Below are 16,764 nucleotides of genomic sequence, written 5' to 3'. Positions count from 1 at the left end.
ACAGGAGGATCAAGTCTCTGCAGACAGCTCTGCAAATAAAGTGCCTTGAGCTTCAGCTCTTCATCAGAGCCAATATCCCTCCCTTTCTCTCACCCCCAACTTTCTCTCACAGTAGAGAAATGTATTCCCACAGGTTGCCCTCTGACTGCACACCCACCCATTGCCACACCACATAAATAAATCAATAGTTTTTTTTTTTTTAATAATAACCATATCTGGATTCCACTGCTTCTTTACATTTTTCCTTCTGAATGTTTCCCCCTTTTTTTCATTGTTGGGTAAAGTTGTTTTCAGTTTTCATTTTTGTTTTTAGGATCTTTCTATGTAGCTCAGGCTAGCCTGGAACTCATGATTCTCCTACATCTTAAATGCTCTACTGTGTCTGTCTTTACTTCTCTTATCTTGCTAATATTGTACCTATTTGTTATCTGCCTGCCTGCCTATCTATCTATCTATCTATCTATCTATCTATCTATCTGTCTGTCTATCTGCCTGTCCATCCATGTATCTGTAGCTCTAGAAGAGACTCTTACACCAGCAGCAGCTTCTGTGTTAGAGAGAGGAGCTCAGCACTTCACACTCAGCTATTATGACTGGTGCTAGGGGCCAGGAATCTGCACTTCAGAGTTTTTCTGGAAGCAGGATGTGGTGCCTCAGATCTGCAACCTCAGCCCCTGAGGGAGAATCAGAGCCAGGGTATTTACGGACAGGTGCTGTCTCAACAAAGCAAGTTGCCCTTTGTAGACTCCCGGATAGCATGAGGAGACCCTGAGTTCAGTCCTCATGCTAAACACACACACACACACACACTCAGATACAGACACACACACCACAGGCTATACAGGCTATCTTTACACCTTTACTTGCTGTTGCTTGAGAACTTATTCTAGAACAACAACAACAAAAAAAACAGGCATAAAAGTTGAAATTTATCAGCACAGTGTGGTGGCGCACGCCTTTAATCCCAGCACTCGGGAGGCAGAGGCAGGTGGATCTCTGTGAGTTCGAGGCCAGCCTGGGCTACACAGCAAGTTCCAGGACAGGTTCCAAAGCAACACAGAGAAACTCTGGGGTGGGTGGTGGGTTGGTAGAAAACCAAAACAGATGATAAGTATCATGTTGCTAACAGAGAAGAAAGAACCAAGGCTTTGTGTGGAAATGGAAGGTGGAACCACTTGTTCACACTTAAGAGACTTTTGTTTTAAACCTGGAAGGCCATTTTCCTAGGTTTGAAAGAGAAAAACAACAGAGCCAGCAAGCTGTAAATCTTCTCTGCTGGGAGGAGAGAGGTGGTGTGGGGGGGGGGGGATGACAAAATCAGGGGGTTCTGGGGAATCTTTGGATAAAGAAGAAAAGGAAAACAGGCTTTTTGAATTAGAAAATCAGTCAGGGTTAGTTGTGAAGATCTGCAATGGAAACTACTGTGCAGACCAAGGGGGCCTTGAACTCACAGAGATCTATGTATCTGCTTCTGCCTCCTGAGTGCTAGGATGCTGGGATGAAGTGCATATGCCATCATGCTCCACCAACTTAAATAAAAAATTTTTTTCTTTTTATTATTTCTATTATTTTTGCATGCATGCATTCGTGTGTGTGTGTGTGTGTGTGTGTGTGTGTGTGTGTGTGTGTGTGTGTGCTTGAGCTCACAAGGACAGGGATATTTGATCCCTGATTCTGAAGTTACAGTTGTTTGTAACTGCCCTTTATGGTCCTGGGAACTCCACTCCTCTGTAAGAACAATGCTTGCTCTTAACCCATAAGCCCTCTTTTCTGTTCTCATATATATATACATATATATATATACATATATATATATGTATGTATACACACACACACACACACACACACACACACACATTGGTGTTTTGCCTTCAAGTGTCTCTGGATATGGGAATCAGATCCCCTGAAACAGGAGTTACAGCTGTCAGCTGTCATGTGGATGCTGGGAATTGAACCTGGGTCCTCTGGAAGAACAGCCACTGCTCTTAACCACTGAGCCATCCTTCTAGCCCCTTAAATATTCTTTAATTGACATATAATTTTTTTTCTTCTTTGAGTTAGATCTCCTGTCTCAAAGAACTGGTTATGAAGCCAAAGGTGGCCTTGAATTTATAATCTTTCTCCATCTCTTAAGTGCTAAAATTACAGGTTTGCATCACTACCATCAGCTTTACTTATCTGTTTGGGTTGTTATTATGATTATTATCATTATGAGACAGGGTTTCTCTGTGTAACAGTCCTGGCTGTCCTGGAACTCCCTCTGCAGAGCAGGCTGGCCTGGATCTCACAGAGATCACCTTGAACTCACAGAGTTTGACACCTGCCTCTGTCTCCCCAGTGCTAGGATTAAAGGTGTGCGCAACTACCACCTGGCATTATGATTACTAATGTATATATTTTTGTCTGCATGTATGACTGTGTACCAATGTGGGAAATGCCCACACAGCCAAAAGAGGCATCAGATTTCCTGAGACTGGAATTACAGATGGTTATGAGCCAAGAAGTGGTGCTGGGAATTGAACCTGGGTCCAAGAAGAGCAGCCAGTGCTCTTGACTGCTAAGTCGTCTCCCCAGCCTCTCCATCAGGTTGTTATGTGGTCCTGGGGATTAGAGTTTAGGCCTCAGCACTTGCACAGCACGTGTTTTTCCCATTTGGCTGTCTCCCCATGCACAGTTTTGTTTCTTAAAAAAATGGTGATGGGGCTGGAGAGATGGCTCAGTGGTTAAGAGCACTGACTGTTCTTCCAGAGGTCCTGAGTTCAACTCCCAGCAACCACATGGTGGCTCTCAACCATCTCTGGCGCTTATAATAAATAGCTTAGAAAAAAAAAAATGATGACCACCAGGCGGTGGTGGCGTACGCCTTTAATCCCACCCAGCACTCAGGAAGCAGAGACAGGCGGATCTCTGTGAGTTCGAGGCCAGCCTGGTCTACAGAGTGAGATCCAAGACAGGCACCAAAACTACACAGAGAAACCTTGTTTCACCGCCCCCCCCCCCAAAAAAAAAAAATCATGACCTTTGAATTCCCTATGGTTTATTTTTTTTAGTTTTTCGAGACAGGGTTTCTCTGTGTAGCTTTGCGCCTTTCCTGGAACTCGCTTTGAAGACCAGACTGGCCTCGAACTCACAGAGATCCACCTGCCTCTGCCTCCCGAGTGCTGGGATTAAAGGTGTGCGCCACCACCACCCGGCGAATTCCCTATGTTTTTAATTCAGGCCTTGAATTCGGGCCTGTCTCTACCTCCTAAATGCTGGGATTACAGCCAGAGACTTGTGACACCACACTGGGCCTTCAAATCCAAGTTCTGACTATTTCATTTTCTTGCCTTTCTGAGATGGACCCCCTGGGTGTTCAGTCTTACTCTCCTGAACCACTGGTGAGACATACCTCTTGTTTGGTTGGTTGGTTGGTTTTGGTTTTTTAAACAAAACTCACTATGTAGCCTTGGTTCTGTAGATCAGGTTAGTTTTGAACTCACAGAGATCTACCTGCTGCCAGGCCATGGTGGTACATGCCTTTAATCTCAGCACTCAGCAAGCAGAGGTAGCTGGATTCTCTGAGTTCGAGGCCAGCCTGGTATACAGAGAGAGTCCCAGGATAGCCAGAGCTACACAGAGAAACCCTCAAAAAACCAAACCGAAACAGAGGTCCACTTGCCTCTGCCCCATGAGTGATGGGGTTAAAAGGTAGGTCTACCATGCCCAACCATCTATCATTTCTTGCCCTTCCATAGACTAGACGTCTATGCACTGGGGTGAGCTACCTCACTATATTATGCTGCCGTTTAAAACTCTTCCTAAGTAAGCTCGGACTTCACAGTGCGGTCCAGAGCACCCTGCGGTCTGCGCTTCCTTTCATTGCACGTGGTATCTTCTCTTCTTTCATTCATCTCCTCCTCCTTCCCCTACTCCCCTGTCTCTTCCTTCCCGCTCACCCGCCACCACTCCCCACCTTATTGTTGTTGTTGTTTTCCATTTTGGGTTTTTTGTTTTGTTTTGTTTTTCCAGACAGGGTTTCTCTGTGTAGTTTCGGTCCCTGTCCTGGATCTCACTCTGTAGACCTGGCTGGCCTCGAACTCACAGAGATCTCGTTTTTTTGTTTTCATTTTTGTTTTTTTTTTGTTTGCTTGTTTGTCTTGGTTTGTTTTGTTTTTTTGAGACAGGGCTTCTCTGTGTAGCCCTGGCTTTCCCAGAATTTACTCTGTAGACCAGGCTGGCCTTGAACTCACAGAGATCCACCTGCTTCTAGAGTGTGGGGATTAAAGGCGTGTGCCACACTACCTTGACTCTCCACTCCCATAATTGAAATATAATCTCAAGTATTCTAGCCTGGATGGGATGGGTTCAAGGATAACCTTGAACCTTAGACCTTGCACCTCTACTTCCTGAGTGCTGGAATTATAGGAGTCTACACCATTGTGTCCTATGGTGTTAGGGATTGAACAGCATACTTTAGGCATACTAGGCAAGAAGTCTACCAAATAAACTACATTTCCAGCCCACTTTCTTTTTTAATAAATTATTTTCCATATATGAATGTTTTGCTTGCACGTGTGTCTGTACACCACTTGTGTGCCTGGTGCCTTCGGAGGCCAGAGAGGGCATTGGATCTCCAGGACAGGCACCAAAACTACACAGAGAAACCCTGTCTCGAAACAACAACAACAACAACAAACCATGGTGGTTCACACCATCTGTAATGGGATCTGGAGCCCTCTCCTGTGTACATCTTAAAAAAAAAAAAAAAAAGTGAGGGGTGGGGGAGTGGAGAAGAAACAAGAAGGAAAGCGAGGAGAAAAGGAAAGAAAGTCGAGAGATGGCCGTGAAGTAAGATAGTGCAAAGGGACATGGAGCACCATCATGGAGCACCATCATGGAGCATCATCATCGACTCCTGTGGAGGAGAGCGGCCTCACTAAGATTGAAGTGGGTTTGGGTGGGGTGTGGGAGGGAGGGTGAGAAGGAAGTGTTAGGATCCTGTCCTCACACCTGCACATGTGCAGCTCCAGGTATTGGTCTTAAGGCATCAGGAGGCGCTGGCAACTAGGACTATGTACGTGTATGTGCAGCGTGGTCACACAATCTGTGCCTTAAAAGCTGGATGCAGACTCCATGCTCCCTCTGCTATCTGCTTCCTGCTCTGCTTCCCTCTTCCCCCACCCCAACATCATTCTCTCTGACCAGGCCTGATCCCCTCTCCCCGACCTCTTTTCCTCCTAATAAAGCTCTGGATACTGATACTAGGCTCTGTGGTGACCATGACCTTCCCACACTGTGACCTTTCCACGCCACCATCAGCGCTGCTACCAGCACCGATTATCATTCTTTCAGGAAGGGAGGGGCGTGAGGATATGGCGGGATGGTGGGGTGTTGAGCAAAGAAGCCAGCAGTAATAAGCATCCATGTAGGACAATGAGGGCACTTTATTCTGGGTGAGATGGGGAGAGCCAGAAAATGGGGGAATTTTGTGTGGCTTATTTGAAGTACCAATTTTTTATGTCTCTGATCCATATGACTGAGTCATATGCCTGAGGACAGCAGGACAAAGAGGCCCACAGTGAGCAGAATAGAAACCGGACTACAGGTACATTTAGGCCCATAGGAAATGGTTTTCTAACTGGCTGTGAATCAAGGGGATACCATCCTCCACATGCTGGCGTGAAGCAGTGCATAGGGGCCTAGCAGTCCCCAGCAGCAGCAACCCTACAGGGGATGGCAGAAGTCCTCGGACAGCATTTAAGGATTTAAGGATGGCCTGAACCATAGCTGATGACAGTTTTTTTTTTTTAATTTAATGCCAAATGCTGTTTAATGAAGGAGGGAGGAGGTCTTAAATACAGGCTTACAGCACAATGGGAGAACCCCAGAGGGCAGAAATTCGCTACCGATGTTTTACAATCTTGCATCTAAGCTGCTAACGCCCAATATGCAGGATACACAGACAAGGAACTTCCCTTAAGCATTTAGGAGGGTGGAACCTGGCAGGGAATTAGCATAGGGAGGATATCAAGGTCAACAAACAAGGCAACAGTTACCCAAAAGGGGGTCCGGACCCTACAGGTCCCCCTTTTACTAAAATATGAGTTTCTGACTTAGGTTGCGTGGGACGTCAGCAGGTCACCTTACCCGTCATGGAGATGCCTGCCCAGGCCACACAGGCGTTCTATCTTAGGTTGGTGAGTGCTCCCCAGGTATTACCCGTCTCTGAATACTCATTATCATACAGGCTCAATTGTGTGTGAGCTGCAGAGTTAACTGCTGCCAAAGATCTCAAAGTGGTGCTGGGTTTGCAATCTGTGTGTTCGACACAGAAAAGACCAACAGAGGTTCTATTCCACCCATAGCCAGTAGGCTAAAGGCAACTGAGCCATTCCCTTCCTTAACGAGCTTTACTGCAAATTGGAGTCCTCGTAAGATGGTATCCAAAAAGAAAATGGAACTTGAGTTTATAAATTTATAATTTTCAAAGCCAATTGAAATGTATATAACTATTGAATTAAATTTAACATGCCCAGCCGGGCGGTGGTGGCGCATGCCTTTAATCCCAGCACTCGGGAGGCAGAGCCAGGAGGATCTCTGTGAGTTCGAGGCCAGCCTGGACTACCAAGTGAGTTCCAGGAAAGGCGCAAAGCTACACAGAGAAACCCTGCCTCGAAAAACCAAAAAAAAAAAAAAAAAAAAAATTAACATGCCCAATAGAATGAAAGATTAACTAACTGTGGTAGCTACTTTTGCTGTCAGGGTCTCCACTGTGCTAGCTGTAGTAAGCAATTATGAAATGTTAATCCCAGAAACAGTAGCAGCAGTGGCCACCACTGCTATAACAGCTACAACGGCAGCAGCAATATCAAATTCTCTTCTGGAGCGTGTGAGCATCCACTGGCGTGGACACAACTCCAGGAACACGAACTGCCAAGGCCCATTTTTCTTGATCCCAGCACAACTTAAGCTGGCAGCTCTGCAAAAGAACAACTAAGAACCATAAAGAAAAAATAGGCAGCTCATAAGGAGCATAACTAATGGTCTTATAATGGCTACATTCAGGCTCATAAATGTTAAGGTATCTTCAAAGGGGGGCTAAATGAATTTCAAGAGGCCAATAAATGTTGCACAGAGCCACTCCTGAAAAGTAGGTACTACACCAGCTTGAAGAAGATTGTGAAAATGAAAAGGCTTAGCTGGCATGCTACTGTTAACAAAAGGAGGTCAGTGACCTTCAGGGTTATCCTTAATCTCCAAGGTGTCTGGGTGACATGTTCTCAAACATACTTGAAAAAGCAGTTACCATACATTACCTTCTGGAGAATCCAACCACATGGCTACAGTTCCTAGGCTTATGTTAATGCTTGCCAAAGCTGGCCATATTGGGCTCTCAATTCCATTGGCATCAAAAGGGGAGAGTTTTTCACGAAGGCCCAATAGGTCTCTGTCATGTTGGGCTTTAGCAGCAGCCACAGGGTATCCTCAGGAATCCAAAGAGAAACCTCATTGTCCTGAGGAAAGACATAAACAGAACCCCAGTCCCACACCAGCACCAGATCGGGTCTTCTCCAAGTGCCAGTAGAAAGATCCTTCCATTGCTCCAGAGAGTGATTTGCAACAGTAGCCCTCCAGTGCTTATCTGCAGTGGATATTCCAGCAGAATCCACTGATAAAAAATTTAAAATATATAAAACAAGGGAAAGAATAGAATGTGGAGAGGAATGATGAGTCCCTAGTTGCCCCTTTTTTTACTTTAGTAAAATATGTTTGTTTGTTTTTAATAGTTCAAATTTTTCTTTTTTTATTCTTTAAAATTAATTAATTAATTTATTTTTCTATTATCAGCTTGATACAGTATGTATTCTTTCCTTTTTTTTTTTTTTTTTTTTTTTTTTTTTTTTTTTTTTTTGGTTTTTCGAGACAGGGTTTCTCTGTGTAGCTTTGCGCCTTTCCTGGAACTCACTTGGTAGCCCAGGCTGGCCTCGAACTCACAGAGATCCGCCTGGCTCTGCCTCCCGAGTGCTGGGATTAAAGGCGTGCACCACCACCGCCCGGCTGATACAGTATGTATTCTTATCTTAATAGTGAATTGTTTCATTGAGGCTTGCTCAGTAATTGAGGAAACCCAAAACTTATTATAAACCATGGTCGTCCTAGGGTCCCCATGCTATATATATAGTCTCCATGGTTCTGTGGGTTGTAGTCCGATTGTTCTTTATTTTATACCTAGAATCCACTTATGAGTGAGTACATACCATGTTTGTCCTTCTGGGTTTGGGTTGGGTTTCCTCACTCAGGATGATTTTTTCTAGTTCCATCCATTTGCCTGCAAATTTTATGCTGTCATTACTTTACTCTGCTGAGTAGTACTCCATTGTGTATATGTACCACATTTTCTTAATCCATTCTTCAGTTGACAGGCATCTAGGTTGTTTCCAGGTTCTGGCTATTACAAATAGTGCTGCTATGAACATAGTTGAGCATGTATCTTTGTGGTATGATTGAGCATTTCTTGGGTATATGCCCAAGAGTGGTATGGCTGGGTCTTGAGGTAGTTCGATTCCTAACTTTCTGAGAAACCGCCATACTGATTTCCACAGTGGTTGTACAAGATTGCATTCCCACCGACAGTGGAGGAGTGTTCCCTTTGCTCCACATCCTCTCCAACATTGACTGTCATGAGTGTTTTTGATCATAGTCATTCTGACAGGTGTAAGGTGGTATCTCAGAGTCGTTTTGATTTGCATTTCTCTGATGATTAAGGATGTTGAGCATTTCTTTAAATGTCTTTCAGTCATATGTGATTCTTCTTTTGTAAATTCTCTGTTTAGCTCTTTAGCCCATTTTTTTAACTGGATTGTTTAGTATTTTGATGTCTAGTTTCTTGAGTTCTTTATATACTGTGGAGATCAATCCTCTATCAGATGTGGGGTTGGTGAAGATCTTTTCCCATTCTGTAGGCTGTCTTTTTGTCTTATTGACCATGTCTTTGGCCCTGCAAAAGCTTCTCAGTTTCAAGAGGTCCCATGTATTAATTGTTGTGCTCAGTGTCTGTGCTGCTGGTGTTATATTTAGGAAGTGGTCTCTGGCGTCAATGCGTTCAAGAGTACTTCCTACTTTCTCTTCTATTAAGTTTAGTGTAACTGGATTTATGTTGAGGTCTTTGATCCATTTGGACTTGAGTTTTGTGCATGGTGACAGATATGGATCTATCTGTAATCTTTTACATATTGACATCCAGTTATGCCAGCACCATTGGGTAAAGATACTTTCTTTTTCCATTGTATAGTTTTGGCTTCTTTGTCAAAAATCAGGTGTTCATATGTGCATGGATTAATGTCAGGGTCTTCAATTCGATTTCATATGTCGGTTTTTTTTTTTTTTTTTTTTTTTTCCGTTTTTTTCGAGACAGGGTTTCTCTGTGTAGCTTTGCGCCTTTCCTGGAACTCGCTTTGGAGACCAGGCTGGCCTCGAACTCACAGAGATCCGCCTGGCTCTGCCTCCCGAGTGCTGGGATTAAAGGCGTGCGCCACCACCGCCCGGCTTCATATGTCGGTTTTTATACCAGTACCAAGCTGTTTTTATTACTATAGGTCTATAGTAGAGCTTGAGGTCAGGGATGGTGATGCTCCAGAGGTTGCTTTATTATACAGGATTCTTTTAGCTATCCTGAGTCTTTTGTTTTTCCATGTGAAGTTGAGTATTTTTCTTTCCAAGTCCGTGAAGAATTGTGTTGGGGTTTTGATGGGGATTGCATTGAATCTGTAGATTGCTTTTGGTAAGATTGCCATTTTTACTATGTTAATCCTACCTATCCATGAGCATGGGAGATCCTTCCATTTTCTGATATCTTCTTCAATTTCTTTCTTTAGAGATTTAAAGTTCTTATCAAAAAGGTCCTTCACTTTTTTAGTTAGTGTTATCCCAAGGTGTTTTATATTATTTGTGGCTATTGTAAAGAGTGATGTTTCTCTGACTTCTTTCTCAGCCCTTTTATCATTTGTGTATAGGAGGGCTACTGATTTTTTTGAGTTGATCTTGTATCCTGCCACTTTACTGAAGGAGTTTATCAGCTGTAGGAGTTCCCTGGTAGAATTTTTGGGGTCACTTATGTATACTATCATATCATCTGCAAATAGTGAAAGTTTGACTTCTTCCTTTCCAATTTGTATCCCTTTGATCTCCTTTTGTTGTCTTATTGCTCTAGCTAGAACTTCAAGTACTATATTGAATAAATATGGGGAGAGTGGACAGCCTTGTCTTGTTCCTGATTTTAGTGGTATCACTTTGAGTTTCTCTCCGTTTAATTTGATGGTGGCTGTTGGCTTGCTGTAAATTGCCTTTATTGTGTTTAGGAATGTTCCTTGTATTTCTGATCTCTCTAAGACCTTTATCATGAAGGGGTGTTGGATTTTTTTAAGATTTTATTTGTTTATTGTTTTTTTTCGAGACAGTGTTTCTCTGTGTAGGTTTGGAGCCTGTTCTGGAACTCACTCTATAGACCAGGCTGGCCTCTAACTCATAGAGATCCTCCTGCCTCTGCCTCCCGGGTGCTGGGATTAAAGGCGTGTGCCACCACTGCCTGGCAGATTTTTTTCTTTTCTTTTTTTTTTTTTATTTAATTAAATTAAAATTTATATGTCAACCACGGATTCCCCTGTCCTCCCTCCTCCCTCCTCCCGCCCCCAGCCCTCCCCCTCAGTCCATCCCCCATTCCCACCTCCTCCTAGGCATGGTCTCGCCTGGGCAGTCAGCCCAGCCTGGTAGACTCAGCTAAGGCAGGTCCAGTCCCTTCCTCCCTTTACCAAGGCTGAACAAAGTCTCCCACCATAGTCCCCAGGCTCCAAAAAGCCAGTCCATGCACCAAGGACAAGTCCTGGTTCCACTGCCTGGGGTTCTTCCAAACAGTTCAAGCTAATCAACTGTCCCTCTTATCCAGAGGGCCCGGTCCAGTTCCATGGTGACCCCTCAGCTATTGGTTCATAGTTCATGTGTTTCCTCTAGTTTGGCTATTTGTCCCTGTGCTTTTTCCAATCATGGTCTCAATATCTCTCACTCATATAATCCCTCTTCTCTCTCGCCGATTGGACTCCTAGAGCTCCGCCTGGGGCCTGGCCGTGGATCTCTGCATCTGCTTCCATCAGACACTGGATGAGAGTTCTATCATGACAGCCAGGGTGTTCGGCCATCTGATCACCAGAGCAGGTCAGCTCAGGTTTTCTCTTGACCATTGCCAGTAGTCTACAGTGGAGGTATCTTAGTGGAATTCTGGGGACCTCTCTATCACTCTGCTTCTTCCTATTCCCCTGGGGTCTTCATCCATCATGGTCTCTCCCTCCCTGTCTCCCACTGTGCTCCTGATCCAGCTGGAACCTCCCGTTCCCCTAAGTTCTCTTTCCCCTGACTCTTGCCCTCCATTACCTGCCCCCACCCCCAGTTTGCTCATGTAGATCTCATCCATTTCTCTGTCGTTGGGTGATCCCTGTGTCCTCAGGGTCCTCTTTACTAGGTAGCCTCCCTGGAGTTGTGAGTTGCAGTCTGGTTATCCTTTGCTTTATATCTAGTATCCACTTATGAGTGAGTACATACCATGTTTGTCTTTCTGAGTCTGGGTTACCTCACTCAGGATGATTTTTTCTAGTTCCATCCATTTGCCTGCAAAACTTATGATGTCATTGTTTTTCTCTGCTGAGTAGTATTCCATTGTGTATATGTATCACATTTTATTTATCCATTCTTCAGTTGACAGGCATCTACGGTGTTTACAGGTTCTGGCTATTACAAATAGTGCTGCTATGAACATAGTTGAGTATGTGTCCTTGTGGTATGACTTGGTTTTCGAGACAGGGTTTCTCTGTGTAGCTTTGGAGCCTGTCCTGGAACTCACTCTCTAGCCCAGGCTGGCCTCGAACTCACAGATATCTACCTATGTCTGCCTCCCAAGTGCTGGGATTAAAGGCGTGTGCTACCACCGCCCAGCAGCAGCAGATTTTATTTATTTTTATTTTATACACACACACACACACACACACACACACACACACACACGAGTGTTTTGCCTATATGTATGTCTGTGCATCCCATGTGTGCCTGGTGCTAAAAGAAGGTGTCACATCTCCTGGGACTGGAGTTAGAGACAGTCATGAGCTGGCAGGTAGCAGGTGGGTGCTCGGATTTGAACCTGGGTCCTCTGGATATTGACCCAGAGACTTGTGCATGCTAGGCAATCTCCAGCAAACCAACACTGGCCCCTCTCCAAAAAAGAGAAAGAGAAGTAATAGTACAACTGGGCACAGCGGCCTTCACCTATATAATCACAGCACCTGGGTGACTGAGGCAGGAGGATTGCACAAGTTCAAAGCCAGCCTGGTCTACATAGTGAGTTTCAGAGCAATCTATACTACAGAGTAATACCTTGTTTCAAAAAACAGTACGGAGGCTGGATGATGGTGGCACTCAGGAGGTAGAGACAGGCAGATTTGTATGAGTTTGAGGCCAGCCTGGTCTAGAAAGGGTGTTCCAGGACAGCCAGGGCTACAGAGAAACTGTGAATTGGGGGGAAAAGAAAGGAAGAAGACAGAGAGGCAGAGACAGGACAGATGACTCAGTAGTTGAGAGCACTTGCTAACAGCTGGGAACTCCAGCTCCAGAGGTGTCCAGTGTCTCTGGCCTCCTCCCGCACAAACCCACAAATGTATACACACACATAATTAAAGCCATAAGTAAGGGGCTGGAGAGATTGTTCCAAAGTTAAGAATACTTACTGCTCCTCTGTGGACTCCAAGCTCAGGTTCCAGCACTTAGGTGGCTTCACAGCTGCCTGTGACTCCAGCTGTAGGGGTATCTGACGCCTTCTGGTCTGTACATGTAGCATAGTCACACACATACATAGATAAACAAATATACAAAATCTTTTTTTTTTAAGGTTTATTTATTTATTATGTATAGTGTTCTGTCTGCATGTATGCCTGCAGGGCGGAACTCATTACAGGTGGTTGTAAGCCACCATGTGGTTGCTGAGAATTGAACCCAGGACCTTTGGAAGAACAGCCAGTGCTCTTAACCGCTCAGCCATCTGTCCAGCCCAAATATACAAAATCTTAATGTGTCCGCATGTTTATCGGTACAGCCTGCAGGGAAATGCTAGGGACTTTCTCTATTTGAAGTGTTAGGTATCTCTAGCCACAGGTCCCATGTCTTGGCAACAAAAGTTAAATAAGTCCCACTGATTGGCACCTTGTTCAGAAATTCAAGAGCACAACTGTTATCCCAGCACTCAGGAGGAAGAAGTAGGAAGATCTTTATGAATTTGAGGCCACCCTGGTCTACATAAGGAGTTCCAGGACGGGCGGGAAACGGTAAGATCCTGCCAAAAAAGACAATTTCCTTGTTTGTTGCTTCCCATTTTTTCTTTTTCTTTTCTTTTTTCTTTTTTCGAGACAGGGTTTCCCTTCCTGGAGCTCACTTGGTAGCCCAGGCTGGCCTTGAACTCACAGAGATTCGCCTGGCTCTGCCTCCCGAGTGCTGGGATTAAAGGCATGCGCCACCACCGCCCGGCATGTGCTTCCGATTTTCTGTCGCTGGACATTGAGGCCAATTCCCTTTTCTTGCTCTCTGGAAAAGAGCTGCATGCGTCTCTGTAGCAGAGTCAGGGTCTTTCAGTTTTCTGGGTCTGGGTCTGTGCCCACGGGCGCTGGTGCTGGGACATGTGAGAGTCCTATCATTAGTGTTTTGAGGAATCGCCATCCTCATTTCCGTGGTGGCTGAGCAGGTTACTCTCCCACCAAACAGTGGATAAATGCAATATTTTCTCCACATTCTCGCCAACATGTGTGGTCATCAACTTTTCTTGAGACGGGATCTCTCTGTAGTCCTCGATGTCTGTCCTAGAACTTACAATGTAGACCAGGCTGACCTTGACCTCACAGAGATCACCTGACTGCCTCCAGAGTGCTGGGATTTAAGGTGTGAACCACTATGCTTGGCCATCATATTATTATTATTATTAATTTTGGTTTTTCAAGACTGGGTTTCTCTGTATAGTCTTGGTTGTCCTAGAACTCATTCTGTAGACCAGGCTGGCCTCAAACTCACAGCGATCTGCCTGCCTCTGCCTCCCAAGTGCTGGGATTGAAGGCTTTTTTTTTTTTTTATTAAAACAAAAATAGGGGCTGGAGAGAAGTCTCAGCTATTAAAGAGCACTGCTCTTCCAGGAAACTGTGGTTCAGTTCAATTCAGACCATCCACTTGGCAGCTCCCAACTGTGTGTTCCTCCACTTTCACCCTCTTCTGGGGGCAGCAGGCACCAAGCATGCAGATGGTATAAACACATACATGCAGACAAAACACACATACACATCAAAATAAATCAATCAGCCGGGCGGTGGTGGCACACGCCTTTAATCCCAGCACTCAGGAGGCAGAGCCAGGCGGATCTCTGTGAGTTCGAGTCCAGCCTGGTCTATAAAGTGAGATCCAGGACAGGCTCCAAAGCTACACAGAGAAACCCTGTCTCAAAAAAACCAAAATAATAATAATAATAATAATAATAATAATAATAATAAAATAAATAAATCTTTAAAAAAATAAAAAATTTTTACATTTCGTCAGGCTTCTGGAAAACACCTTTGCATCCTGAGCCACCTCACTGACAGTGGACACCTCACTGACAGACAGTGGACACCTCACTGACAGAGAGTGGACGCCTCACTGACAGACAGCGGACACCTCACTGACAGACAGAGGACACCTCACTGACAGACAGCGGACACCTCACTGACAGACAGTGGACACCTCACTGACAGACAGACAGCGGACACCTCACTGACAGACAGCGGACACCTCACTGACAGTGGACACCTCACTGACAGACAGACAGCGGACGCCTCACTCAGAATAGACATTCTGAGATGGAATGTAAAATTGGTTTTAGCTGCATTTCTTTAACAGCTATGGATGTTGACCATAAAACAAACAAACAAACATTTACTGGCCATTTGTATTTGTTTTGAGAACGGTTCGTTCAGTCCATTGGCTTATGTACTGATGGACAGGTTTGAGTGTGTTTTCAATATTCACAGTTCTTTATATTCTAGATATCAGTGCTTTGTCTCAAGGAAAGAGTCTTTCCCATTGTATATGGTTTTCTCTCTCTGCTGTTAGTTTCTTTTGCTATATGGAAGCCTTTACTTTATATAATCCCATTTGTCAATTTTAGGACATATACTTTTATTTTTCTGTGCCTGGGTGTTTTGCCTGCATGTATATTATCATACCACTTGTGTGCCTGGTGCCCTGGGAGGTCAGAATAAGGCAGCAGGTGCCCTGGAATTGGAGCTGCGGACAGATAGGAGTCCCCACGTGGATACTGGGAACTCAACAAAGGTCCTTTGGAAGAGTAGCCTGGGGTCATTTATTTCTTTGTTTATTTTGTTCTTTGTTGTTTTATTTTGTTTTTGAGACAGGATCTCTCTACACATCCCTGGCTGTCCTGGAACTCACCATGTAGATCAGGCTGGCCTCCAACTCAAAGATCCGACTGCCTCTAACTTCGGAGAACTGGGATCAAAGGCGTGCGATACTGTGCTGGTCCCTCCCTCCCTCCCTCCCTCCCTCCCTCCTTCTTTCTTTCTTTTTAAAGTAATTAATCACAACGTGTGTACATGGGTGTGGAAGCTAAGCGGACAGCTCTGTGAACTTGGTCACCCCGGCTACCTTTACACGGGTCCTGGGAACTGAACTCAGGCCAGCAAGTGTCATTTTCTGTACAAGTTTTAAGTAATTGATTGATTGATCGATTAAATTTATAGCCAGCCTCTGCCATTACAAGACCTTGCCTAAAAATAAATAAATAAATAAGTAAGTAAGTAAGTAAGTAAATAAATAAATAAATAAATAAATAAATAAATAAATCGGGGCTGGAGAGATGGCTCAGTGGTTAAGAGCACTGGCTGTTCTTTTAAAGGTTCTGAGTTCAATTCCCAGCACCCACAGGGTGCACATGGTGGCTCACAACCCTCTGTAATAAGATCTGGTGTCCTCTTCTGGCCTGCAGGCATATATACAGGCAGAACACTGTATGCCTAATAAATAAATAAATCTTAAAAAAAAAAATCCATTTCCAACAGAAAACCAGAGTCCTCCAGCAGGGGTAAAGGCATTCTTTCAGGAGTTACTCCTTCCTTCCCACCCTGTCTTCAGGGCATCTTTGGCCTTAAGTAAAAACGGATGTTTTATTCAGTGGGTGTAGCCTCCAGGCCTGGGAGGATTACCTAGAGAGGCAGACCAAACTTCAACAAGCTTCAGACTGTTCCGGAACAGTCTGGAAGAAGAGGAGATCCTTACTTAGGCCTTAGAGGAAGAACATTTTTTCTTAGGAGCTGTAGGGAGGTAGAAGTGTTGACATAGGGGTGGGGTGAGGGCACGGAAAACAATCTAGCAGCAGGGTTCCTTCTCTTATCTGGACCTTAGGTGTGGATCTAATTAGGTGGGGTTAGAATGAAATAAAAGATACACACTCTGATCACATTGTATTCAAATACACACCCCAGCTGGCGGTGAAGGTCAAGTTGGGGGGTTTGGACGAGTTTGGGTGAGGCCCTAGATCTAATCATCAGTGAGGCCAAAATAAATATTGTATTCAGGGCATTCCAGGGCCCTGCAGTGTTCTAGGCACCATACAGGGAGTAGAAGAGCTTCCAGTCTTGAATAAGTGTTTGGGCTGGTGAGATGTCTCTGCAGGTAAGGGTGCTTGCTTTGAAGATTTGATTGGAACTTCTG

The sequence above is a fragment of the Peromyscus californicus genome, unplaced genomic scaffold (assembly GCF_007827085.1).
Source record: "Peromyscus californicus insignis strain IS unplaced genomic scaffold, ASM782708v3 Scaffold_6__1_contigs__length_162567912, whole genome shotgun sequence".
NCBI lineage: Eukaryota > Metazoa > Chordata > Mammalia > Rodentia > Cricetidae > Peromyscus > Peromyscus californicus.
This window is presented reverse-complemented; position numbering follows the sequence as displayed.